This window comes from Carassius auratus, chromosome 49 (genome assembly GCF_003368295.1).
Source record: "Carassius auratus strain Wakin chromosome 49, ASM336829v1, whole genome shotgun sequence".
In the NCBI taxonomy this organism is placed as follows: Eukaryota; Metazoa; Chordata; class Actinopteri; order Cypriniformes; family Cyprinidae; genus Carassius; species Carassius auratus.
The window spans coordinates 12238074-12264383 of NC_039291.1; the positions used below are offsets into that span (position 1 = coordinate 12238074).

A 26310-nucleotide genomic window follows, 5' to 3' on the forward strand; every position below is an offset into this window, starting at 1 on the left:
GTTTCCCCAGTCCATGACTCTCTGGCTATATATTGTGACTGTACTAATGTACGTGTACACCCGGTGTCTACCAATGCCATCAGCGGTTTACCATTCAACAACACTGAAATAGTGGGCTCCTTATCCGGCTTCACCACTAGCTTAGGGCTAGATTGGGGCACATAACACAAACTGGCAGATTTGGGTTTTCTCAAAGGGCAATGTGGGCTAGTATGCCCTACCTCTCCACAATTATAACATACTATATCACCTCTAGGCAATATCTGGCGTGTGACTACTGGTAGTGAAGGCCTCGAGTCAGTGACTTTAACACTCTGGGCTTGACTTTGAGAGAACAAACTACCCCCTGACCCCACAGACTTACCTCTCGCCTCCGGAAAGACACCAGAATACCGAAAGGTCCCAGAAGATCCCTTCCGTGCTGCTATATAGGACTCTACCAGGTCAGCTGCTTCTCCTGCAGTACTGGGATTTCTCTCCTTCACCCAGGTCCTCACCTCCGGGTACAGCACTCTCATATACTGCTCCAACACCAAGGTTTCCATCATCTCAGTTTTGCTCCTCACATCCAACTGAACCCACTTTGAAAATAAGTCTTTTAAGCGAACGTACAACTCTGTTGGAGACTCATCCGCGGCGGTATTCAATGATCGAAATCTCAGTCTATACGTTTCTGGATTAATCTCATATTTCTTAAGGATCACCTCTTTAACCTTGTCATAGTCAGAGGTAAAAGCAGGCGCCATGGCGACAAAAGCACTTCTCGCTTTTCCAGTGAGCAAGGGAATCAGATGAACCGCCCAGTCCTCTTTTGGCCACCTGTACACCTCTGCCAGCCTCTCGAACGTAGTCAGAAAATGTTCCACATCATCACTGTCTTGTAGTTTTGGCAACAGAGGCACATGATTCAGCATTCGCATACCTGGCTGATCTAAACAGGTAACTTTATGCCTGGCACGCTCCCCGTCCATCTGCATCTGTGTGACCTGATGATTGAGGACCTTGTATTGCTGCTCCCGTCGTACTGACTCCCTCTCTTGCCTCTCGTCCCTCTCCTTTTGGTATTGCAGGAAGGCCTGAAACATCCCCGCCAGGGCTGTCACAGCTGCATCACCTGTGGTAGTTGGGACCTCAGCAGATTGAACACCTTCTTCTGAAACGCCACCCACTGCACCCTGATCTCCTTCCGTTTCCACATCTGTAGTCACCTGACCCCTGGTCTTCGGTGGCATTTTTGAGTCACTGCCCCTTGACCACTGTTAGACAACAACTGTTAAGTTTTACTTTACTGCTGGCCCCCAACTGTTACGAAGCTTCACTTCTGACACCAACTGTTACGAATGGCTCGAGCGGTTGGAGGCTCCGATTGACAGAGGAAACAGTTGGTCATGGTTAACAGTGCTTTTTATTACGGTGCACAGCGACAGTCACTGTATGTGCAACTGCCCTACATAAGCAGCACTTCCCCAGAGACTCTCTCCTCGCCTCCTATCTCTGCACTGTCCTGCTAACGTTCTGGAGCCATTTTATAGGCCCGACTCCTCCTACTCCAGAACATACCATATGAAAGGTAACACGTTTCACCTAAATCATACGAATACATACTGAAAATAACAAAAACCATCACAAAAATAAAATACAAATAAACATACATACAAGAAAAAGTCATATACAAGTATACATATTCAAAGGAAACAAATAACTTGAGAAACCTTCCTCCCTTACAGCTATGAGAATGGACTCTCCGGTGACATCACTCACAGGAACAAGATGGCGGACACAAAGACCTATAAATAGACTGGATGTCTAACTGAACAGGTTTGGCAAATGACTCTTGGAAATAACATGGACAAATGCACTGTGGTAAGCATAATCTGCATCTCTCTTATACTGTATTCAATAAACTATGTGAATCAAATACTTGTAGTGGTGATTTATTTCTATATATGTGAAAAGACAATTCTATTATGTGATCATCATAGGCACTCATGTTATGGTTGCTAGTTCTCACATAACTCAGGTAAAACTACATACAGGACATCATACAGCCAATTTACAACACACAGTGACATAGAATGTTACACAAGTCCATGCCTACATGAATCTATGTCGGCTAACAGACTACAATACATGACACCGGTGTATGTGTGTGTAGTCCATGCATAATCGCAGGCTCACCCTGTGACAGTCTGTTTTTCTCTGGTTTTGACATTACAAGATGTGTGAATTAAATAAGCAGCCATATATAGAGTAATATAAAGAAATGGATATGCTTGAACCATTTATATCTTTTCTCAGATAGAACAGTTACATGACCTTAAATGCTGTTGTCTATTAAGGGTGATAATGCATGTAAACACATCCATTGCATCCAGATAAGCCACAACAGACAATAAGTGAGTGAGTCATTGAATTATTGCTACATATTCTATGATCAGTAAAGTAAAAAGGGGAATAACTGTGTGATTGGCATCAGTCTACACTCATTAGAATTTATTTAGCTCTTGGGCAAAATAATATTCAGTCAAAACCAAACAGAAAACTTGTGCAACTGCATGGATAGATTGCATTAGAATAAGCTGTCAAACCTTGTATGTTTAGTTTCTGGGTTATACAATTTTGGACTAAAATCTAAAATTGATTTTATTTTTTGGAACAGTTTTGAAGTCATTAAAAAGTATTCTAGCTTTTCCCAGTTATGTTTTGTATTTCAGTCAACCAAAATTAGACACTGCTGTATCTGCCGCTTTTTTGTGAATATTAAGGACCACCTTGTAAATGAGATGAATCATCTCAAGGGGCTTATCCTCTTAATACATTTTTAAATAACAACACTGTAAATAACAGTGGTCTGACTGTAAATTGGGTATTTCTACAATGGCACTGCTAACTAAAACGTTTTATGTGATGCTTGTTTCAGACTGATAAGTGCCAGTATATCTCCAAGACAACTACAATATATATATATATATATATATATAATTTTTTTGGATGAAATAAGCACTTGTTGCATTCATTTATTAATATTTCACGTTGAGTGGTTTATGCTTGCTTAAAATAAAGACCAGCATAGTTTTGTTCCCCTGAGCTACAGATTTTTACTTTAAGAATATGCAAAAGGCTTAATTTAATTCTTTAGGGAAAGTATACAAATATTGCCCAGTGTGGTCAACAGTAGTTCACATGCTTTCTCAGTCTGTTTTGTTGCTCTGAGACTGATACATTGACATTTCTCCAGTGTTACGAGCCAAGTGGAATCATACTTTCACATTGTTCCAATAAATCGCTTATATGACTTAACCTCAGCATTCATTTACTATTCATTTTCTTTTGAATTAACAATGCTGTGTATTCTTTTTATACATTTTATTTGAAGTGTAAGAGGATGTTGCTTCCTTATTGTGCTTTCCCAACTGTGGAATCATCCAATATGGTGGTAAATAAGGATTAATAAACCTTTTTATCATAGTAAAGACATTATTTTTTGATACGGCAAAAAGTAGCTACAAATCTCTTTGATTTGTTGAAAGCCTCGGGCTGAAGTTGCAGTGGTTCATTGATTAATAAGAATAAATATTTTCAGCCCTCAAGTTGCCATTCGCTTCAAGGGGTGCAATTGTGAGAACAGCACCTGTCATTTTAGCTAAACAACAAAACCTCTGTCTGACGGCGGCTGTCTCACTTAAATAGATGAAAGGAGATGTCTGTGTGAGGAACGCCAGTTTGAAGACACGCAATCAGATTCATGGGGTCATCAAATCCTCAAAACAAGAAAGATTCCTTGGCAAAGATTTAAAGGGGGGGTGAAATGCTATTTCATGCATACTGAGCTTTTTACACTGTTAAAGAGTTGGATTCCCATGCTAAACATGGACAAAGTTTCAAAAACTAAGTTGTACGTTTGAAGGAGTATATTTGTTCCAAAAAAACCTCTTCCGGTTTGTCACAAGTTTCGGAAAGTTTTTTTCGAGTATGGCTCTGTGTGACTTTAGATGGAGCGGAATTTCCTTATATGAGTCCTAAGGCACTTCTGCCGGAAGAGTGCGCACTCCCGTATAGCGAGGCTGAGCAGCACAGACATTTCACTGATCAGAGCGATTCGCTGATCAGAGCGAGAGCGTCGCGAAAAGTCACAAAAGAAGTGTGTTTTTGGTTGCCAGGGCAAGACAACCCTGCACAGATTACCAAAAGAGAAACAGCATTAAGGGACCAGTGGATGGAGTTTATTTTTACAGAGCATCAACGGAGTTGTGCAAGTGTTTTTGTTTGTTCCCTGCATTTCGAAGATGCTTGTTTTACAAACAAGGCCCAGTTTGACGCCGGATTTCCACATCATTTATTTCTTAAGGATAATGCAGCCCCAACGAAAAAGGGTCACGATCGTGTGTTGGAACCGCAGGCGGTGAGTAAAACTGTTTAAAATATCTCTGTGTTGTTAACTTAGCTATCGGCGCGTGAGCACATCAAGTAAACAACATGCGATGTTGTCATCAAACTGCACTTTCCACATGTACAGCTCGTGATTCTTTAGCTCCGCCCACACGTCACGCCTCTAGGCGCTCATATTTTTCCGGGAAAAATCGGTACAGACTATCTTTCTCTTATAAATATAATAAAAATAAAGACTTTTTGGAGTTATGAAGGATGCAGTACTACTCTATAGGTACTCAAGATTAACAGGATATTGAGTGAAAAGGAGCATTTCACCCCCCCTTTAAAAAAGAACTACTTTTTTAAATCTATATGCCAACCACTTTAAAGCATACAGAGTAGATGAGCTGTTTTACCATTGACCCCATTGTGTTTTGAGGTCTGTCATCATCAGTTGAACTTCATAAGTGGTGTGTTTGGTTTGTGAATGTCCAGGCAATGACAAGCTCTCATGTGAGATGTAAGGTCATGTAACACTGAAGACTGGAGTAATGATTGTTTTTTTTTTTTTTTTTTTGTATTTTCACATTGTTCATTTTTTTACCAAATAAATGCAGCCTTTTTGAGCATAAGCTATACACACACACACACACACACACACACACACACACACACACACATAACTTATACAACCATATTAAATCCAATGAATATGTTACAGGACAATGTTAGCATATGCTCATTCATTTCCATTTATAATCCAGCAAGGATTTCTGTGAAGGTCGTATACCCTCATGGCATGCATTTTGGAACAGCTGATGAATGGAAGTTCTTCCATTTTCCCTCTAGAGGAATTTAATCATGTTTTTGATCAGCAGTCCCACTGAATGAGAAGGAAACATTCCGTCAAATTAATAATCGGAAGTCATTGTTTATACTACTGACCTTTATTTCACAAGATATTGCAAAAAGTTTTGTCTACAACAAATTTGATGAAGCTGTTGTTTCACCACAACGCAAGGACACCTGTCAGTCATTCTTTGATTCAGGCTCGGACAGCTAGCAATTGATTTGTTTTGATGCATGACGGCCTGCTTATGTGCAATGGAAATCAGATAAACTGTTGCTTGCAATTTTACCATGTCTATCAAAATATTTTCCAGAGTAGTTCAGTAATAGCTCCAACATCCGGATGTTAGCTTTAAAGGCTTTGTAATGTATGAAAATAGGTAAGAAGATGCTTCATCCTCCTTGTCGGTCTTCATCTTTATATATGTCTGTCTCCATATGTTTCCTCACACTTTAAACCTCATTTCTTATGTGCTTCCTGCTGAGGTTTGTCACCAAAATCGTTTTTTTCTTTCTCCATTCTTGGTCTCCTGTTAATACTGACTTTTTTGTGTGACTTAAAGGGAAGTGATGGTTTTTAATAGACTGTTTTGTGTCATGATTCTGCCCTCGTGTCCTTGATTTTTCTCTAGTCTTGAGGCAGGATCATGACAGGCCCGTGTTTTGTGTTTTGGGCCTTGTCTTTGGGCCATGTGCTTGTGTTGTCTCGTATCCTAGCTCCGCCCCCTTGTTATCCTAGTTTTGTCATTATTGCCTTACCTGTGTCACCTGTTATGACTTTATTAGTCTCCCTATTTCTATCCCCTTGTGTTCACTGTCTTGTGCGGTTCATTGTTACACTTTGAAGAGACGTTGTATAACCTGTGTTTGTTTATCTGTAGTTAGAGTTCTTGTGTGAAGAGTTTTTTGTTAATTGTTTGGTCCTAGTCTTGTTAAGGTATTTGTCTTTGCCCTAGTCGTGGTTTTCCCCCTCGTGGGTTTTGTTTTCCCCTTTTTTCAATAATAAACCCTGTGTGTCGTGCATCCTGTCTGCGCCTGAGTTCATCCCTAACCTCCACGTGACAGAATGAACCGCCGAACAAGGAACTCAGCAGACAGGATGCCCTCCGAACATCAGCGACAACTGGAGTCCCATAGGAAATGCTGGTTGTCATCCCCTACTGACAAGAAAGGGGTCACCCTCCCAGTCTTGTCCCAGGGTGAGTGGATCCTGCAGACCTATGCCCGGCTATGGGAGAGTTTCTCCCGGGAAGAGCCGCAAGTTTCCACCTCGAGATCCCCACCTTCTACCAAGCTGCCGGTGATCTCTAAGGGGCGTATCCTGGCCGTTGCAACACAGGGGGATCAGGCACATCCCTCCCCGAATCCTGAGGCACCTCCCACACCCATCAGTCTCCGCAAGAAGCGAGGGAGACGGTTCTCGTGGGAATCTGCCTTAGAATCCTTGGCGTCAGAGTCAACCCTGCTTGAGACTGAACTTCCCCAACCCATCACAGACCCGGCTATTGCCTCTGCACCGCGACAAGAGGAAGAAAGGTTCTTTTGGTCCTCCGTCCTTGTCTCCCCCTGAGTCCGTGATGCCCCTCCAACCCGCCGCAACAGTGAGCGCTGACGCCGAGCCAGCAGCAGTGAGCGCTGACCCCGAGCCAGCAGCAGTGAGCGCTGACCCCGAGCCAGCAGCAGCGAGCGGTGCCGATGCAGTGTCAGAGATGAGTGTGGACTCGGATGGGAGCTCTGATTCCGGGTCTGTTGCTGTGAGCCCCAGACCCATTCCCACTTCACAGTTGCCGACTGCACCCCCTGTCACGGTCCAACCCTGCATTGTTTCTCCTAGGACCACTCCCCACTCTACACCACCCAGACCTGGCCGGACCCCTCGTCGTCAGGCTTTGTCCCGTCCACCTAAGACTCCTGCACCACCCACCCACCCTTAAATATATAAATATAAGACAGATTAATTGTGATTTCTTTATTTGTTTTGTATTTATTTTATATTTATATTTAATAGCACACACAAAAAAATCTTATTTATTTCATTATTTATATATTTAATATTTATTTAATTTTATTTTGCCTCCCGTCACATAACGTCTAAGGTTACTTATGAAACCCTGGTTCCTCGAAGGAATGAGACACTGCGTTGAGAATGCTTTGGGAAATGCCTCCAGCATGACGTCTCTGAATATCGTGTGTAATCAGTCCAATGGATGGGTGAGACGTCATTGCCCACGCCACCAGACTTTCAAATATCTGCCTAGTGTGGAAGAGCAGCTAAAGCAAGAGAAGGAGACAGGAGCCTGACAGTAATCGGGGACAACCCATCCAATGGCCAAACTTTAGTAGGAGTGAGTCTTTACCCCCAAGAGAGGGGAGATCAGAGGTCTCGAGGCTTAGGATAGCATCCTGATCACCGCTTAACATAAGCTTCTTCTGGCCGGAGGCCTCAGCCTCAGCACAACATGGAGGAAACATGTAACCAGAGGGTGTCTGCCCACTGACTAAGCCACCAAGAAGGGCGTGGTAGGCCACCATGTAGACCTTCAGGGTGGAGTGGGTCAACCCTGCAGGAACTCCAGCATTGTACCAACCAGTTAACTGGGTCGAGCTACAAGAAGTGAAACGCTTCCACTTCAATGCATACAGTTTCCTCATTGAGGGAGCTCTGGATTGGAGAACAGTCTCAACAACCTGGGTTGAGAGACCGGAAGCTAAGACTTGTGCCTCCTCAGAGATCACACCTACAGCCTCTAAGTTCCATGCGGGGACATACCCTCCACCTGCGAGAAGAGATCTCTCCTGACGGGAACCTCCCATGGAGTGCTGTCAAAAAAAGAAATCGGGCCCAGGAACCATACCCGGTCCGGCCAGAACGAGGCTACTAACAGCAGCCGTACTCCATTCTGCGCACTCTCTCCAGAACTCCTGGGAGCAGAGAAATCGGGAGAAAAATGTACAGATGAAGCCTCGGCCATGTCTGTACCATGGCGTCCAGCCCCAGTGGAGCTGGATGAGTCAGAGGAAGCCAGAGGGGACAGTGTGATGTCTCTAAAAGTCGCAAACAGATCCACCCGAGTCTAGACAACCTCTCCAACTCTGCTTCATCACCTCGGTGTGAAGCCGCCATTCCCCAGGCCTCAGCCCCTGCCTCAACAGGATGTCTGCTCCCATATTAAGATGCACAGGAATGTGGACTGCTGTCAGCTAGAGGAGTTCGCCCTGGGACCACACAAGGATCTGGTAAGCTAGTTTGTATAAACAGTGTGAGCACAGAACTCCTTAGGGGTTGATGTAAGAGACCACTGCTGTTATGTCGGTGGGCATGTCTGGGAGAAAGTAATGTTGTGCTCGAAGCGCGGCCAGCATCTTGGGCAGATGATATGCCATGTCGGATGGCAGCCACTCCACAGACCGCGGGCAGGGCGGCCACTCATGAACTCACCCCAGGCGGTGAGGGATGCATCCGTTGCCTCGGCCGCACACGTCTTTTTCTTTTTTTTTTCTCCCTTTTTTGCCACTCAGTCACACAGCAACATCAATCTCCTCAGAGAAAGATGAACTGCTGCAGCGAGCTCTGCTTCAGAGGGCGGAGAAACTGCAGTGCGGGCTTCAAAGCCTCAAGAACGTGTTCTAGATCTAGTGAACACGGATGAAGATAGGACGAGCCCGTTCGCCATATCATGTGCGATTCCTGCTATCATGGTCGCCGCTGTGGCTCAGCAGCAGTGCAACCGCAACCGCAAAATTGCGTGCACGGACACACTCCTCGGAGCAGAGCGCTTAACAGAGAGAAAAGCACAATCAGCCCCCCGAGAGCCGACTGTGCAAGCTCCACTCTTCAATAATGTTGCTCATTATAATATTAGGCATATTTTGCTTGTGTAACTGGTGCTTGTGCAACTGATGCTTGTGCAACTGGCGACCTCATCAACGCCTTCCACACCAATCTCCTCAGAGAAAGACAGGCAGTGCGTCGCACCCTCTCACCGGGGAGAAAGTACCGCAAACGTGGGTGTGACGAGTGGGGCGGGGCCGAGAGCCATGGGAACGGAGTGAGGCCGGTGGAGTGATTGGAAATCAGTGACACCTGCGACACTCACCGGTCTCAAGTCCCACGGAGGAGATTGGAAGGATATAAAATGGGAGCAACGAGAGTGAAGGACGAGAGAGGACCAGGCCTGGATTTTAGTTGTGTATGGTTTTTGTTTTTGCGCGGCAGTCAACCGCGAGGGGCTGCCGCGCTGTGTCGCAGGTGTTGCTGATTTCCAATCACTCAAACACAACACAAACTGCAAACACACAAACTGCATGTGTCCCTACCCTTTTTTTTGCTGGCAGGGGAAAACCCACAGCCTGAACACTGCCTGCTCTTGCCCAAAACTTCTCTTGATTGAAGCTTTGACAAATGGAGTTTATCAGTGGAAGGCGGGTTGCTGCTCATGCTTTTATGCTTCCTGGTCTCTGACATCACCCGCCTATGACATCTCTCCCATTCATTGGACTGATTACACATGTTATTCAGAGATGTCACGCTGGAGGCGTTCCCCAAAGCGTTCTCTACGCAGCACGAGTTCCTGAAAAGGAACTTTATTTCTGTGCTGTCATTTATTTTCCTCAACTAAACTTTTGCTTCCTCAGGGAAAATTCCCTAGGTCTACAGGATTTTTTTTTTTATATATATATATAATTTATTTGGTAACCAGAAAGTCTGAGTCATGCAAAATTCGGAAGAAGCCATCCTGGGGCGTGTTTGATTCAGGCTTCAAAGCTGGCAGGTATATCAGGGGTTAGACTGATGACCTGTGTCTGTTTGATGTAATACCAGTCAGGGTGAGGAGTGTGTGTCTCCTGGGGTCAAAGAGAGATGAAGAGCCCCTGTCAGTGTGCAGGATCAGCCCAGAGCTGTTTGTATTTGTGTGTGTGTTTAATGACCTCTGGGGACCATCTCCTGCTGTCCTATCTCTCAACAAACTGCTGACTGTAAACCCACTCACAAACACACACACTCCACCTCAGTCAGTTGACAAATATGTCATCCAAACTGCATGTTAAACAGAGCTCCTTCATATTCATGTCCCCTGGCCCGTGTACAAAGAGACTGTGGCAGGTGAAGGAGGAGCGCGCACTATGGGGCCATTCACACTGAATGTGTTTTCCCATTCCACTATGCTACTTTTCCATAGTTTTACATGTAAACATGCGTTAGATGGACACATTTGACTGTGTATTGAAGATTTGCACTTTTTTCCCCATTCCACAACCCTAAATGTGAATGCTGTTCTAAGCATAAAACAATGCTACTTGATGTGCTGTCTTGTTTTGAATAAAAATAACTACAAGGCATTAGGCTATAAGGAAGCATCAAATGAATCCCACAATTCTTTTTTTTGGGATCAATTTTTTATTTCTTTTTCAAAGAAAGGGTCATATACAATTGTATACAATTTCTTCTACAAAATATACCATACAAAAATGACCCTCTAAACCCCTCCAATCACCCACCCCACCCAGCCCCCCAGCGGTCCCCAAGTCCAACAAAAAAAATAAAAAAATAAATATGCAATCAAAAACAATTTGCCTACAAAATTTAAAGAAGAGAAAATAAATAAAATAAATAAATAAAATAAAATGCAATATAAATAATAGATACTCCAAAATTAAAAACTTTTTTACAAATAAAATATGAAATAAATAAATAAATACATACAAAAATAGAGGCAATCTACAATATGATAACCTTAGGCTAAACAAAGTACCACATAAATCATGTTAAACATTCAAAATATACCCCACGTTCATTTCTACTAAACTTGAAGTTTTTCTGTTAAATCCTTTGCAACTACTTTCCATGCCTCAATGGTTGAGGCTCTAGCCTTATTTATTCTGGCTGTTGAGAGTTCTAACATTACTATTTCATGAAACTGAAGTAGCCAGTGTCGCACAGATAAAGTATGAGGAGGGAGCCATCTTTGTGCAATTATCTTTTTGGCCGATGTTAGTCCTGCCAACCAGATCTTTCTTTGTAGTTCAGTGAAACCTAAACTGGAATCATCATTTAGAAGAAGCACTACTGGTTGCACTGGTATATCTTTTCCTATCATATCAGACAATATTGAAGAAATCCTTTCCCAGAACTCATAAACTTTCTCACATTCCCACACCATATGCATAAATGTTCCCACTTGTTGGTAGGTACAGAAATTGCAATGGGGACTTAGAGATAGTTTAACGAGAAAACGTTTCTTTGGTGTCCAGTACAATCTATGACAGAATTTGTAATGAATTAATTGGTGGTTTGGATTTTTTGATGCACCGAATATATTCCCCCATACAGTCTCCCAATCAATCTGGTCAACAGACAACTCCCTTACCCAAATAGTATGCAATGGCAGTTGTTTTACCTTAACTTCAAGAAGGCGAGAATAGATAGCTGACACTACATTTTGTTGAGAAAAATTAAAGAACCAACTGTGAACAGGATGTGTTTCGAGAGCTAAGCCCCAAGGGACTCCGTATGCTCTGAGTGCCGAACGCAATTGCAAGAATAAAAAGAAGGATGATGCAGGTACGTTAAATGATACAGCTATATTTTGAAAACTAAGCATACCATTATCATCCCATATGTCAGCAAGAGTCCTTATTCCTTGCTTCGACCACTGTTCTGATGTGAATGGTTCAGAACCACATTTAATATTCCTATTGCGCCACAAAGGAGTCTGCAGATGCCATTTGTTATCATAGCTTAATAATTTCTCCACTGTTTTAAAAGTGTTAATTGTGTTCGTTATGATGGGGCCAAATGATTGTTTGCAGTACTTTAAAGAGAGTCCAGAAAAAAGTACATCTTCAAGTCTAATTGGTTTGACAATTGCTTCTTCTATTTCTCTACAGGGTGTGGGAATCATAGTGTTAAACCATGTCTTGACTGCACGTAGTTGGAAGGCTTTATGATATAACTCAAAATTTGGCAAAGAGAGACCTCCCTTCATTTTAGTACGTTGTAATGTAGCCAATTTTAACTTTGGTTGTTTGCCATTCCAAAGAAAAGTGCGAATTAAAGAGTCAAGATTTTTCCACCATTTTGATGAAGGTGGCAATGGAATCATGGCACTAAGAAAGTTAACCCTAGGTAAAATATTCATCTTCACAGTTGAGACTCTGGATTGCAGTGATGCAGGAAGTGTTCTCCATCTGTCAATATCTGTTTTAAGCTTTTGAAAAACTTTGTCGTAATTTATATGTACAATTTCTTTTAAATCAGACTGAATAAGAATCCCTAGGTAAGTTATCTGATTTGTAATTTGGATATCTGTTTTTATCTGCATACTCTGAGCTTTTTTGTTTAATGGTAAAAGAGATGATTTGGACCAATTGATCCTATATCCAGAAAATTTCCCAAAACAGTTAAATATTTCCAGTATGTTTTGGATTGTGCCGAAATCTGAAAAATACAATAAAATGTCATCTGCATAGAGAGATATGGCATGCTGGGTACCCTTAATTGAGATGGAACAAATTTGGTCTTGTCTTATTTTTTGAGCTAAAGGCTCCAGGGATAATGCAAATAACATTGGTGAGAGGGGGCATCCTTGCCTTGTTCCTCTTAAGATATCAAATGGTTGGGAGTGTAGGCCATTTGTTGCTATGCTTGCTGATGGATTGTTATAAATTATTTGTACCATATTAATAAATTTCTTATCAAAACCAAATTTATCTAGCACCTCCCATAAGTAATCCCAATTTAATCTATCAAAAGCTTTATCCGCATCTAAGGATAAAACTGCATAAGGGGACTTTTTATCTTTACTTTCATTAATTATATGTAGCAACCGACGTATATTATCTGCAGCTGAACGATGTGGAATAAAGCCAGATTGATCACTATGAACTAATTTACCAATATATTTTTCAAGGCGTCTAGCTAATACCCTAGCATATACTTTTAAATCTGAGTTTATTAAAGAGATTGGTCTAAAATTGAAACATTTAGTATGATCTTTGCCTTTTTTTGGAATTAAAGAGATTAGAGCTGTATTCATTTGTTTTTCAAAATGGCCATTTTGGATTGCCATGTTTATTGCTGCAAGCATAATTGGTCCTAATATATCCCAAAAATGTAAAATTATTTCTGGAGGGATCCCATCTGGCCCAGGTGATTTTCCCTTCTTTGCTGTTTTCAACGCTGCATACAGCTCCACAAGTGTTATAGGTTGGCTCATTTGCTGAGCTTCACTTTGCGTTAATTGTGGTAGATCAAGGTCTTGTAGAAATTTATAACATTCAACCATATCTGCACTGTCCTTAGGTTGATACAGATCTTTAAAATGTTCTACAAAAGTTTTATTTATCTCTCTAGGATTGGTTACTAAACCTTTTGTAGGTGAATCAATGGTATCAATTATAGCTCTAGCTTCACTTTGTCTGAGTTGTAAGGCCAATAACTTGCTGGGTCTTGGCCCATTAAAATAATAGTTTTGTCTAACTCTATGCATAATAAATTCAGCCTTTCTTCGAAGCAAATCATTTAACTTGGACCTGGAACTCTTTAATGCACTTTCAACTGATTTTGAGAATTTCTTCTTCAACTCTGTTTCTTTGGAGAGGCAGATTTGTTCTAATTCTTCAATTTGTGCTTTTCTTACTTTATTTAAATGAGATGAAAAGGAGATAACAAAATCTCTGATAAAACCTTTTGTAGCCATCCATACCATCATGTGATTATCCACACTGTTAAGATTTATATTCAAAAATTCTTTTAACTTGTTTCGAAAATCCATTAAAAACCCAGAGTCTTGTAGAAGAGTTGTATTAAATTGCCATCTTGGAGATCTATCATGTGAGCAATAACTAAATTTTGTCAGCAGTGGATTGTGGTCAGATATTACTGCAGGTAGAATTGTAACGCCCTCAAAACACATCCTAAATTCACGAGAACATAGAATATAATCTATTCTAGAATATGTCTGATGCCTCGCAGAAAAAAAAGTATAATCTCTAATCGATGGATTCTGAACACGCCATACATCTATGAGGTTAAAGGTTTCCAGAAAAGACTTAAATTTTTTTGATGTTATCTCTTGTGATTTAGTAAATATAGTGGTGGATTTATCAAGCATCAAATCTGCAAGTGCATTCATGTCTCCTCCAATAATGAGTGCATAATCACTTAAAATCAGCAACTGATTTGTTAACCACTGAAAAAAATTAACATCAAAAACTGCTGGTGCATAGACAGAGACAAAAGCTATTTCCTTTCCTTGAATATTTGTGCAGAAATAGCTCAACCTACCAGATGTATCGTTACTACATTTTTTAATCACAAGGGGCAAACTCCGTTTAATGAGTATAAGAGATCCTTTTGTTTTTGTGCCATCACTGCATGAGGCGACAACTTTATAATATTTATTTTGCATACGAGGAACGTCAGTTGCTTTTAAATGAGATTCTTGTACTAAAGCCACATCTACACAGTGTCTACGCAAACTATCCAGAAACTTTGTTCTCTTTATGGCACTATTTAAGCCTCTAATGTTGACGGATAAAACGGAGATATTAACCATTATCAAATAGACTGTAAACTTGAACTATATTGAAGGTCAAATAATGAACCGTTTTAAACATGACTTCTTTGATTGCACATTTCGTTACCAACATAAATAAATAAATATATGGCTGGACGAAACTCCCCCCTCCCACCCTCCCCCGACCGCTGGTAACTCCCCCGTTTGTGTATCTGATCCGTGACGATATCATACGTTCCACTGATCTGAGACTCAACCGCTCCCTCCCATGTGTAAACAAACAAACTCTTATGTTAAACACTTCAAAAACTCTAATGTCCATCTGGAACCAAAAAAAGTAACCTTGACGTTAAAACCTGAACGCCACAATTAGAAACAATAGGCTAATAACCTTAAAGACGTAACAATATTTGAAACTTGTCAGTTTCATCCATAGTAACACGGAATGTCCTAACAAAACACAGTTCCATGAACAGCCCTACCAGTAATGATGTCAGGTTAATTATCGTTTCAATTCTTGTCCATTTCGTATGGATTAACATCGGCGAAAGTCAGCTGCCGCCTTGCCCGCGAATCATCCGTGATCTGCAGTCGAAATTCCTCTGCTTCTTTTGGCGAAGAGAAGGACAGTTTCTCCCCGTTGTGCGTAACCCGCAGAATGGCTGGGTAAATCAGAAACGATTGGATTCCTGCTGCTCGCAACTCCTTCCGTGTATCAGCAAAGCTTTTCCGTTTTTGCGAGGTGCAGGCACTGTAGTCGGCGAAGAATTTTAGCTGTTTCCCACCATCCAGAATTGGTCCCTTCTTGCTCACCTCTCTGGCCCCGTCTAAGATAGCCTGACGGTCTTGATATCTCAACACTTTAAAGATCATAGTGCGGCCTGTCTCCGTGGACTTCTGCTGTCCGTAGATGCGATGGGCTCGTTCGATCTCTATCGGCCTGTTTGAGAGCGAGGGGATCCATTTTGGAAGCATTTCCTGGATAAAACGTATCGCATCACCTCCCTCACGGTTCGGTGAAAGGCCAACAATTCGGACGTTATTACGTCTTTCTCGATCTTCCAGTTCTGCCAGCTTTACTTGAAGCTTAGATACATCCGTTTTGCATCCGACGACATCTTGTTTCAGGCCTCTCGTCTCACGCTGAACATAATCCACCTTGTCGATAAGCCCACGCACAACTGTCATCTGTGAGTGAAATTCCGCCGTTAGGGACTGCATGCACTGTGTCACATCTTTCATCGCAATATGTACCGCGTTCCGAACAACTTCTTCCAACGTATCTTGTTGTTTCGTCAGTGCTAGCGCAATGACGTCCGTCATGTCTTCGCTGCAAGTCGAAGATTTCATTCGTTTCCCGGTCGGGGTTTTCGCAGGCGAGGATGCAGCTTTCTTATTACCATTCATCTTGTTGAAAGGTATATTTAGAATGCTCACTTTGATTACTTTAACCTGTTAAATATCAAAGAATGAGGGAGCGTGCTAGGAGCTCTAAAGATCTGCAGCCATCACGTACGAGGCGTCACGTGATCTCCTCATGAATCCCACAATTCTTTGTGAAAATTCAGTGCTGAATTATTGATTAAAAAGTAAAAAAAATATAAATATATGGATTCATAAAAACCTGTTATGGAACTTGGCATGGCATTTTTTAGGTTACATTTTTTGTATTTATTAGCAGTAGTGTCGGTTTCATTTGAACACAAGTTTAGAAAATTTTAATAAGGGTTAAAACATATTTCCTGACCAGAAAAACATACCTTTTTACTTTATTACATTGTTAGCTTAGCAATATGCTAAGTGACACTTTATAATACATTTGATGTATAACATTACCAAAATTAGAATATTATGCTAAAGCAGTGCTGTCAGTTTCTCAGTTAACAACTCTTACATACCTTTCTATCTCCAATGTGTTTGTTGTTTCACTGTGCTGGCCGCCAATAAGAAGTTTATGTTTGTTTAACAATGGTTTTACTCTCTAAATAAGCAAGCGAATCAGCCAAAGTTATTTCCAATGTTATTTCCTTTCATTTTAAAGAAGTTGTAGTACAAATGGACCATGTTTAGAAATGTGAAGTATATTTTTGAGGACATTTTAGTAGTAATGCATCAGAATTTTAGCAACCAAAAAATACTTATTGAAAAAAAAAAAGTTTTGACAGAAATAGTTTGGAGGACTGAAACAATTGACTGAAACAGTGACTAGTGCTTCTAGAATGACAAGTTTTGATCATGTCCGTGTCTATTGTGTATAAACTGCATGGATCGACCAAAATTGGTAAACGTGTTAGCAGTGCAGTCGCGTCGCTGTGACCAAAAAAGATACTAAAGGAGCAAAATGTAAAATGAGTTTATCTAAAATATTTAGAGGTGGCTTGTTGCCGAACTTAACTTTGACTGGTTTAATTCATCACCCTGTAGAAAATCCTGAATTCAGCTACTAAAACTCACCAACCCAAACTTTATTTTTGGTTTTTGGATAATTGAAAGCTTAAAGTTTGGTTTGTTTTACAGTTTACAAATGGATGCAGAGTGCTACGAATCGTTCACTCATGAGATTCCATTACATTTAGAATGCTGCCTTTGAAGGTAGCTCCCTATATTGGCAGCAAGGCAATACAGGCAGCTGCATTCTCCTTTCTCTGGATTTCCCATTGAGCTATTATGTATTCACTGTGATATTCACATGCTTTGCACCTGTACTCACCCCACATATAATGTTTTTTCAGTCAAGAGCTGATAAGAGGTTTAAGGGGAAGTATTTGTTTTTGATGTTGTGTAGTATTTCTGTTTGATAGAAGTTGCCCTAAACTGCGGCATGTTGTTAAGCTATTTGTCACTCACTGTGCATATGTGTCATCACGCAGCAATGATATGTGCTGTTTCAAAGCAGCCCTCTCATTCTCTCTCCCTGCAGTCTGTCTTTTACTTCTCGCAGAGGCCACAGGGTCTCATAAGAAGTAGTGTTTTTCCCTCAGCTAGCGCCTGGCACACTTCAAAGCCTCTAATCTCTTTGACCCCCACATGAAAGAGGCAGCACTGGGTCCGGCCCATTCAAATAATGGACAGAAGAAGAAAGGCTAGTATATGTGAATGTAAAACAGTAATAAAAAAACTAATGTGAACATCAAGGCCGAGAGACAGACATTAAGCATTCTGTCACCGGTATAGAGCCGGCAGCATCTTGGCTACGTGATTAAACTGTGGCAGCTTGGCTCTCAGAGGTTCTATATTATGTGTGAGTGCAGGTGATGATAGCACAAATGTGGTGTAATACCTTTTTACCTATATGTTTTATGTTTTGGATTTAAAGGGTGGGGTGGGGGGGTGAAATGCTCGTTTTCACTCAATATCCTGTTAATCTTGAGTACCTATAGAGTAGTACTGCATCCTTCATAACTCCAAAAAGTCTTTAGTTTTATTATATTCATAAGAGAAAGATAGTCTGTACCGATTTTTCCCGGAAAAACACGACCGGCTGGAAGCGTGACGTGTGGGCGGAGCTAAAGAATCACGAGCACCAGTAGGCTTTTGCGTTGAGAGCTTTGGAAGCTGTGACATTACCGTGAGGAAAAAAACATCATCCAAAACAGACCATGGCTTACAGTCAGATTCAGCCGTTTATTTATGATCCAGAATCAGATCCAGAGGCTGAAACTGAACGAGAGCAGCAGCAGCAACGACTCGCTCCGAGCGGGGCTCGAACCCGGGTCTCCGGCATGGGAGGCGGACGCACTAACAAGGAGGCAGAGATATTTTAAGCACTTTTACTCACCGCCTGCGGTTCCAACCCACGATTGGGACCCTTTTTCGTTGGGATTGCATCATCCTTAAGAAATAAACAATACGCAAATCCGTCGTCAAACTGGGCCTTGTTTGTAAAACAAGCATCTTCGAAATGCAGGGTACAAACAAAAACACTTGCACAACTCCGTTGATGCTCTGTAAAAATAAACTCCATCCACTGGTCCCTTAATGCTGTTTTTTTGGGAATCTGTGCAGGGTTGTCTTGCCCTGGCAACCAAAAACACACTTCTTTTGTGACTTTTCGCGACGCTCTCGCTCTGATCATAGACCGCTCTGATCAGTGAAATGTCTTTGCTCAGCCTCGCTGTACGGGAGCGCGCGCTCTTCCGGCAGAAGTGCCCTTAGGACCCATATAAGGAAATTCCGCTCCATCTAACGTCACACAGAGCCATACTCGGAAAAAACTTTCCGAAACTTGTGACAAACAGGAAGGAGTTTTTTGGGAACAAAAATACTCTTTCAAACGTACAACTTAATTTTTGAAACTTTGTCCATGTTTAGCATGGGAATCCAACTCTTTAACAGTGTAAAAAACTCAGTATGCATGAAATAGCATTTCACCCCCCCCCCCCCCCCCCCTTTTAAGATGCAATTTATTACAGATAAACTTCTGTTGTAAACTTTCAGCTCCCCACAAAGTTGTAATAAAGCAGTATAAAGTCAATCTTTGTATTTATTGTTCTGTTCATTAATTAGTTGTTTACTTCGTGTTGATTATTTGGGAAAATGACTTGTGTTACTTTAGGGGTTTGGAATGCAAATTATCTCTGAGCCTCTTGCCAGGTGATGTTCTCCATTGAGGAGTCATTAGAAGTATTTTTTACAACTATGAATTTTTACTTTATACTTTTTCATGTGAATATCCAGTTACTGATGAATGGACAGACCTTTGCAGTGTTGATCGGCTATCTATCCATCATACCTTGTGTATTGCTCTGCATGTTTAGTGGAGTAATGATGCCTGAGATTGTGTTCCATAAGAACTGCAATTTATTCCTCGCGGGTCAGGCAGGTACAGTATCAGTCCTATTTAGAGAGTTATTGCAATGTACAATATTTTCCGCCGTAAATTTACACCAATAATATTAAGACAGTAAATTCAGTGGAGTAGCTAAATACTTAATATTTACTTTTATTTAGTATTTAATATTAAAATTATGAAATTAAAAATATGTATTTATTGTTTTGCTTTTTTTCTCCTGAAATACAGTAGATTTTCTTTATTCACTATTTAAATACTGTACCAGAAGATTCATACCATTTTTTTATCCTATAGGCCTACCAAGGCTGCATTTATTTGATTAAAAATACAATAAAAAGAAAGAAAAAATATATAATATTGGCATTTTTACAATTTAAAATAACCGTTCTCTCTTTTAATATTTCAAAATGTAAAGCTGAATTCGGAGTAGCAATTTCTCAAGTCTTCGGTGTCACATGATCCTTCATATGATTCAAATATGCTGATTTGCTGCTCAGGATATATTTCTTATTATCAGTGCTGAAAACTATTTTGTTGCTCAATGGGTTTGTGTGTGTGTGTGTGTGTGTGTGTGTGTGTGTGTGTGTGTGTGTGTGTGTGTGTGGGTGTGTTTATGCTACCTCTTGGGGACATGGATGTGTTTTTTTACCTTCCATGTGGGGACACGATGACCAACTGGGGACAAAATCTGTGTCCCCATAAGGATGCCCATTGGAACTGATAGGAAATAGCATGCTAATATAGCCTGTGCAAATTTCTTAGCTCCTTACTTGTGACCCCAGAAGGTGGTTTTACCAGTGTTGGAGTGTGAGGGTGTGTGTTCGGATTTGCCCCCTGAGCCGGGTCTTGGTACTGCAGTGTGCATATTTAATAAATCTCCGCCTCATATTTACATGTATGGCGGGAAACTAAGAAGACGTGTTTCCCCCTATGGCTCGGTCCTGGTACAGCATTGTGCATAATAAATAAATGCCAGATATTACATATCAATAAATGCTACATATCTTGGACACAAGGAAGTTATCTCAAGTTAACTGCTCAGCTTTTGATGGATATCAATCATGTATTCTAGTAAATTAATAAAGTATGATGAATATAGACTATCGTACGCTTCGACTATAAAAATTAATATAATTTTCAGACACTTTGTATGTTATAGCCTAGTAGGATGTTTAGATCTTGTTCTACAAGCAGCCATAAAATATCAAATTGTTTTACCAAAACGTTGAAAAACAAACACCTGCTAAACATAGTCAATTACTAGTCATGAAATCAGAAACCAATGTTGTAATTCATGTTATGTTAGTATCATGTTAGTAGATCGCGTTGCTGATAGCTTAGGCTAGCTAACAAGATAGCACACGTGATTACAGTAGGTACAGCCTGTCCACGCAACGCAGTAACCCCACCCATTTGTATAGCGCCCAATACAAAGTAATGATAAAGCTATGAAACAACGTATATTATGTAATTATTGTTATCCTACCTTAGACATGTTGTCGGCGAAGATAATGTCCAAACTATCGTTTGATGTCAACAGGGACGGACTGACAATCTGTGCGTTCTGGAAAAGTCCAGAACGGCCGTCCGTTTAAACTTACGGAAAAAAGGCACAGTATAAACATATAAACTACCGGTATTTATTTACTTCAGATCACCGTTCGCGGGGCCGGTATACGTCACCATGGTAACCGCGGCGCGACTCAAGTTATTTTGCCTAGAATTATGGGTAGTGTAGTATTTCTCCAGAAGATCGCAAATAACAAGGTTGATTTTTATACTTTGTGGCTTTTATGGGAGCAGAAACTTTCGTTTCTCAGCCTCGTAGCTCATGGTCAATCTAACTTGGATGGTTTAGGGGTCTCCAAACTTTTTTATCTACTTTTTAAAAATGAAAGTGGCCGAGAGCTATATGCAAAAATTAAATCTATAAAAAAAAAATAACTAACATAAATAATGTCTCATAACTCTCATATTAACAACTATGCCAACTGTTTTAGACCTAAACGAGTTATTGTAAGCCTATATGTCACCTTTAATTGACATATAAAAAAATTATTATACTGTAAAAACACATAATTATTGTTGATTTTATAGTACATCATAACTAATTTCATGATTATAGTGACCAAAATGAGCATTGTTATCACATAATCCTGTTCAAAAAGTACTAATACTACACAATAAAATCAATTCACCAAGTTTTATGTCGAAAATCAGCAAATAACAAATAAACTTACCATCAATATGCACTTTTTGTTTGCATAAACATTAAAATAGTAACATTAAAAATGATGGCAAAATTTGAAAGGAGTGTTTTGCAACATGTTATCTACTAACATGTACAAGTTCAAATAAAGTTTTGACAAATAGTTTTTATAAAAAGATTAACCTTGCATATTTCAGTCTTTAAATCATTTTTATAAAAAGGATGATTCAAAAAAGAAAAAATACTGACATTTACAATACACATTATCTTATCTTTTATTATTAAGAGTAAAATTCGGTCTGATTTTCCCGTGGCGTCGGTCGTTGCCATGTACCATACACTCTCCACAATGACGAAGAAGTATTAATAGCCTAGCTAATGGATTTCCACTACCGATAAACGCTTGCTGTAGTTTGGTTGCACCCCCATCCTTCATATTGACTCGTTGCATCTGGAAAAAATGAGTGGGTCGCTTCAGTTATTTGAAATAATGAACTTCAGCGCGCAAAATACGCTATATGTGAACGGCCCTTGGCGAGCTACCTCCAATCAGGCCACGAGCAACGTGTTGGAGGCCACTTTAGACATTATGTCTGAAAATAAATATCCTAGGGAGAAAATGAATTGGATTTTCCTGTTCTGTTGGGGGCCCCCTTGGAGGATCCACTGAGAAGCAGCTCAATTTAGCGCAGAATTCTCTATTTCTCTTAAAAACCCACAGATGACTATGTGATTTAAGCTTGTTAAAAGCCAGATGAAATATCACTGGTATTCTCAACATACTAACGTAATAAACAGGCGAAACATTGTTCCAAGAACAAACCAGTGAGAAGACATTTCACTCCACAACTTATGAATTAACTGAAGTAAAACAAACATTTTTTTTGGCAGAAATATACCTGTATAAATTCATATTAAAAATGCTATTATATTAATATAGTCATGTAGGCCTATGTAATGCAGTAGGGTAATGTTTTTTAAGAAGTTATGGCAGTTTATTTATTTATATTTATACTAAATGTTTGGGCTACTGTTTTTGATAACACATACAATAGGTTTATAGAAAATCAACAAAAAAATCAATAAATATTTTCATAATTTTTCAGGAATTGTTGATTTTTTTTTTAAACACTTGTAAGTCTGAACCAGAATATCAAGATATTTTATTATTTTGCATATGATGGTGTGAAGTAAAAAAGCACCACCATGTTATATGTATAATAAATATTTGAGTATGACAAACACAAATCCCTTTTATTTTATCCCTTGAGGTAGCCCTCGCACACAAAAGGGTTGGTTGGAGGATGGAGACCCCTGGTATATAACTATGTTTTATAATTATATGTTTGTGTAATTTAGGGTTTCTGCCTGCAGTGACGTTTCATTATTTGCATTTTATGGCATTGTACATTTTTGTTTTTATTTGAAGGCTGAAGCTTCATTAATACATACAACCCCAATTATCATCATTGGTTTGATATGTTACTTGCTGTGAATACTTTGTCTGATGGGCTACAGTATTGTGGCATAGTATCAGGACATCCTGGCTAGTGTCTGTTGCACAGGGGCGAATGACCGGATGATGGGCCTATTTGGGAGATACTCCAGGGCTGTTTTTTAGCCCCAGTCCGTCAAATCTATTTACTCTGCAGCATAACTCCACTGACAGCGAGATTTAACTTGGTAAAAGGTGATGATCCAGTTTCACACAGTAGATGGATATAGTAGGTAAACACAGTAGTGCAAATTAATTATGAAATCTGCACTTATCTAAAAACATTTGATTTCAGTAAATTTACAATTACAATGTCGACTTCTTCAGGTTATCAGGTTAACGCACAGTACACAATCTCTGAAGGCAGAAACTCTCCTTGAGACTGTCACTAACTGACTTCACAAACTCTAACCAAAAATAGTTACACAAAACATATAATTGTAATGAATACACATTTAAAATAATGTTTATGATTAGATTACATTTAGGTGTGCATATTAATCACATGGATTTCTTTCATTGGCTTTACTTTTTTTTGTTTATTAAGTCATATACACTGGGGAGAAAAAGTACTTGATAACCTGCAAAATTGCCAGTGTTTCCCACAAAGTATAGGAGTCTGTATTTTTAATCATAGGTACTCTTAAACTCTGAGTGACGGAAACTAAAACAAAAATCCAGAAAAAAAAAGAAAAAAAAAATCACATTGTATGATTTCAAAATCATCATTTTGCAGTTTATTGCATGATATAAGTATTTGATACACCAGAAAAGCCAAACTTAATTTTTGGTGCAGAAACCTTTGTTTGCAATTACAGACATCATACATTTCCTGACGTTCTTGACCAGGTTTCACACTGCAGCAAGGATCTTCAGCTCCCTCCAAACATGCTCTGTTGGGTTCAGGTCTGGAGACAGAGCTTGAGATGCTTCTTACGGAGCCACTCCTCAGTTGCCCTGGCTGTGTGTTTCAGGTCATGCTGAAAGACCCAGTAACAACCCATCTTCATTGCTCTTATTGAGGGAAGAAGGTTGTTGGCCAAGATTTCACGATACACGGCCCCATCCATCCTCCCCCATACAGTGCAGTCGTCCTGTCCCTTTTGCAGAAAAGCATCCATAAAGAATGATTACCAACCATGAAGCATGGAGGTGGAAAGAATTTCCACAGCAAGAATTTCCACCTCCATGCTTCATGGTTTGGATGGTGTTCTTGAGGTTGCACTCATCCTTCTTCTTCCTCCAAACACAGCAAGTAGAGTTTAGACCAAAAAGCTCTATTTTCATCTCATCAGACCACATGACCTTCTCCCATGAATGAGTATGTGGACAAGTGTCTTTTATACAGGTAAGGAGTTCAAACCGGTGCAGTTAATAAAAAGTGGAGAAAAGGAGGGCTTCCTGTGAGAGCTGGAATTCTTACTGGTTGGTAGGTGATCAAATGCTTATTGTCATAAACAATAAACTGCAAAAATATATATTTTTAAAATATACAATGTGATTTTCTGGATTGTTATTTAAGATTATGTCATTAGAGTAGAAGAGTATACCTAAGATAAAAATGACAGGCTCTTACGTGGTTTGTAAGTGGGAACCTGCACAATCCCCAGTGTATCAAATGCTTTTCCTCCTCACTGTAGATAAATGAGGGGAACACTTATTTTAAAAGTGCCATGTTGACACTGTTTTGGAGTTGCAACACTGAGTTCAAATGACTGCAAACAATCCCATATGATACTTCATCTGGTGCCCACTCTAAAGCAAAACTATATTCTTTCCAGTTATTAATTTAAAATAACTTTCATATTATCTGTAATCGAATGTGTTCCATCCTACAATTCCTCCTTTAAAACCCTTGCCTCACACTTGAATTGCCAGGCAGGAGTTTATTTTACTAACGTGATTGTTTCTTTAACCAACGTGACAAAATATTTTGTCTTTTTTATTTATAATACAGAGCTTAACTGTAGAGACCTACATTTCGGTTGGATAAAGGAGGGTACATAAATTAACCAATATCAAAAGCGTATGTTGGTTGATTGTTGTGGGTTTTTCCATCTTCACACACACACACACTCGAGACCGGTGTATGTCCTGGTTAAGACTATCCGGGTCCCCACATGGTCAACCCCTCCCCCACACCTATACCCGCGCGCGCGTCTGGACCTAATGATTGCATCTCGTCACTCACTCACTGGAGGAGCAGGTGAAAACGCAGCAGAAATCAACGTGTTCGTCTCCAAGGTAAGCTAAACACTTTTATTTCAAATGTAATTCGTATGTTAACATCATAACAAATGCCACTACCATATATTATGGAGAAGGTTAATAACAAAGCAGGCCTTTGCAGTTTTCTGTCGAGTCGGGCTAAAGTCAGTATCATGTTAGATAACGTTAGTTTGCTAACGCGCCTATACATGTGCAATGTAAATGGAAACTATTTAGCTAACTACCACTACCAAGCGACTTTTTAGATAGGCACGATTGAAACTTAATGCATGCCATAAATCCTATTATTTTTTTTTGTTGCGTGTTGTATAATTTAATCACAAATGTGATTGATCGATAAATGTATGTTTTATATGATATGCACACTACAGTAGTTAGCTTGTATGTTAGAATGGACTACTATGACAAATAGCAAGTTAAATAGAGCAGGGCCGGCCCGCGGCATAGGCGGTATAGGCAAATGCTAAGGGCGCCAGAATGAGTGAACGAGTGATTTTTTTTTTTTTTTACATATTTTTTTTTTTTTTATAATGGGCTACTATTTAAAAACCATTAATTCTAAATAATACCAAATAAAGCAAAAAAAAAAAAAAAAGTCCGGCTTTTCAATCTTCCCCCGCCCATCGAGTGCTTGAAGTGCGTCAGAAACAGAGCGCGCGCGCACGATCAGTTGGTAATTTGTTGTGTAGCGTGCCCGACGTCGCATCGAATGTAGACAGCACTGCTTTTGTTAACACACAGCTCGTAGAAACGGGCCTGGCAGCTCGCGCCAGTTCTAGACACGGTGAAAGTTTCCTGATTGTGACGGAAGGCCGAATTTACATGACACATTATAAATGAGCATAGT

At 40.1% G+C, this 26310-nt stretch overlaps 2 protein-coding genes across 4 annotated transcripts in view; both read left to right on the top strand.

Annotated features, from left to right (window-relative positions):
• The window catches only part of LOC113066243 (catenin delta-2-like), a 291904-nt gene that overhangs the window by 54583 nt on the left and 211011 nt on the right, over nt 1-26310 (top strand). The gene's annotated exons all lie outside the window — the stretch shown is intronic.
• LOC113066245 (uncharacterized) overlaps nt 20085-26310 on the top strand; it is a 29424-nt gene continuing 23198 nt past the window's right edge. The window contains exon 1 of the mRNA XM_026238066.1: nt 20085-25478. The gene's annotated coding sequence lies outside the window, so the exon portion shown is untranslated. The remainder of the gene's footprint in view (nt 25479-26310) is intronic.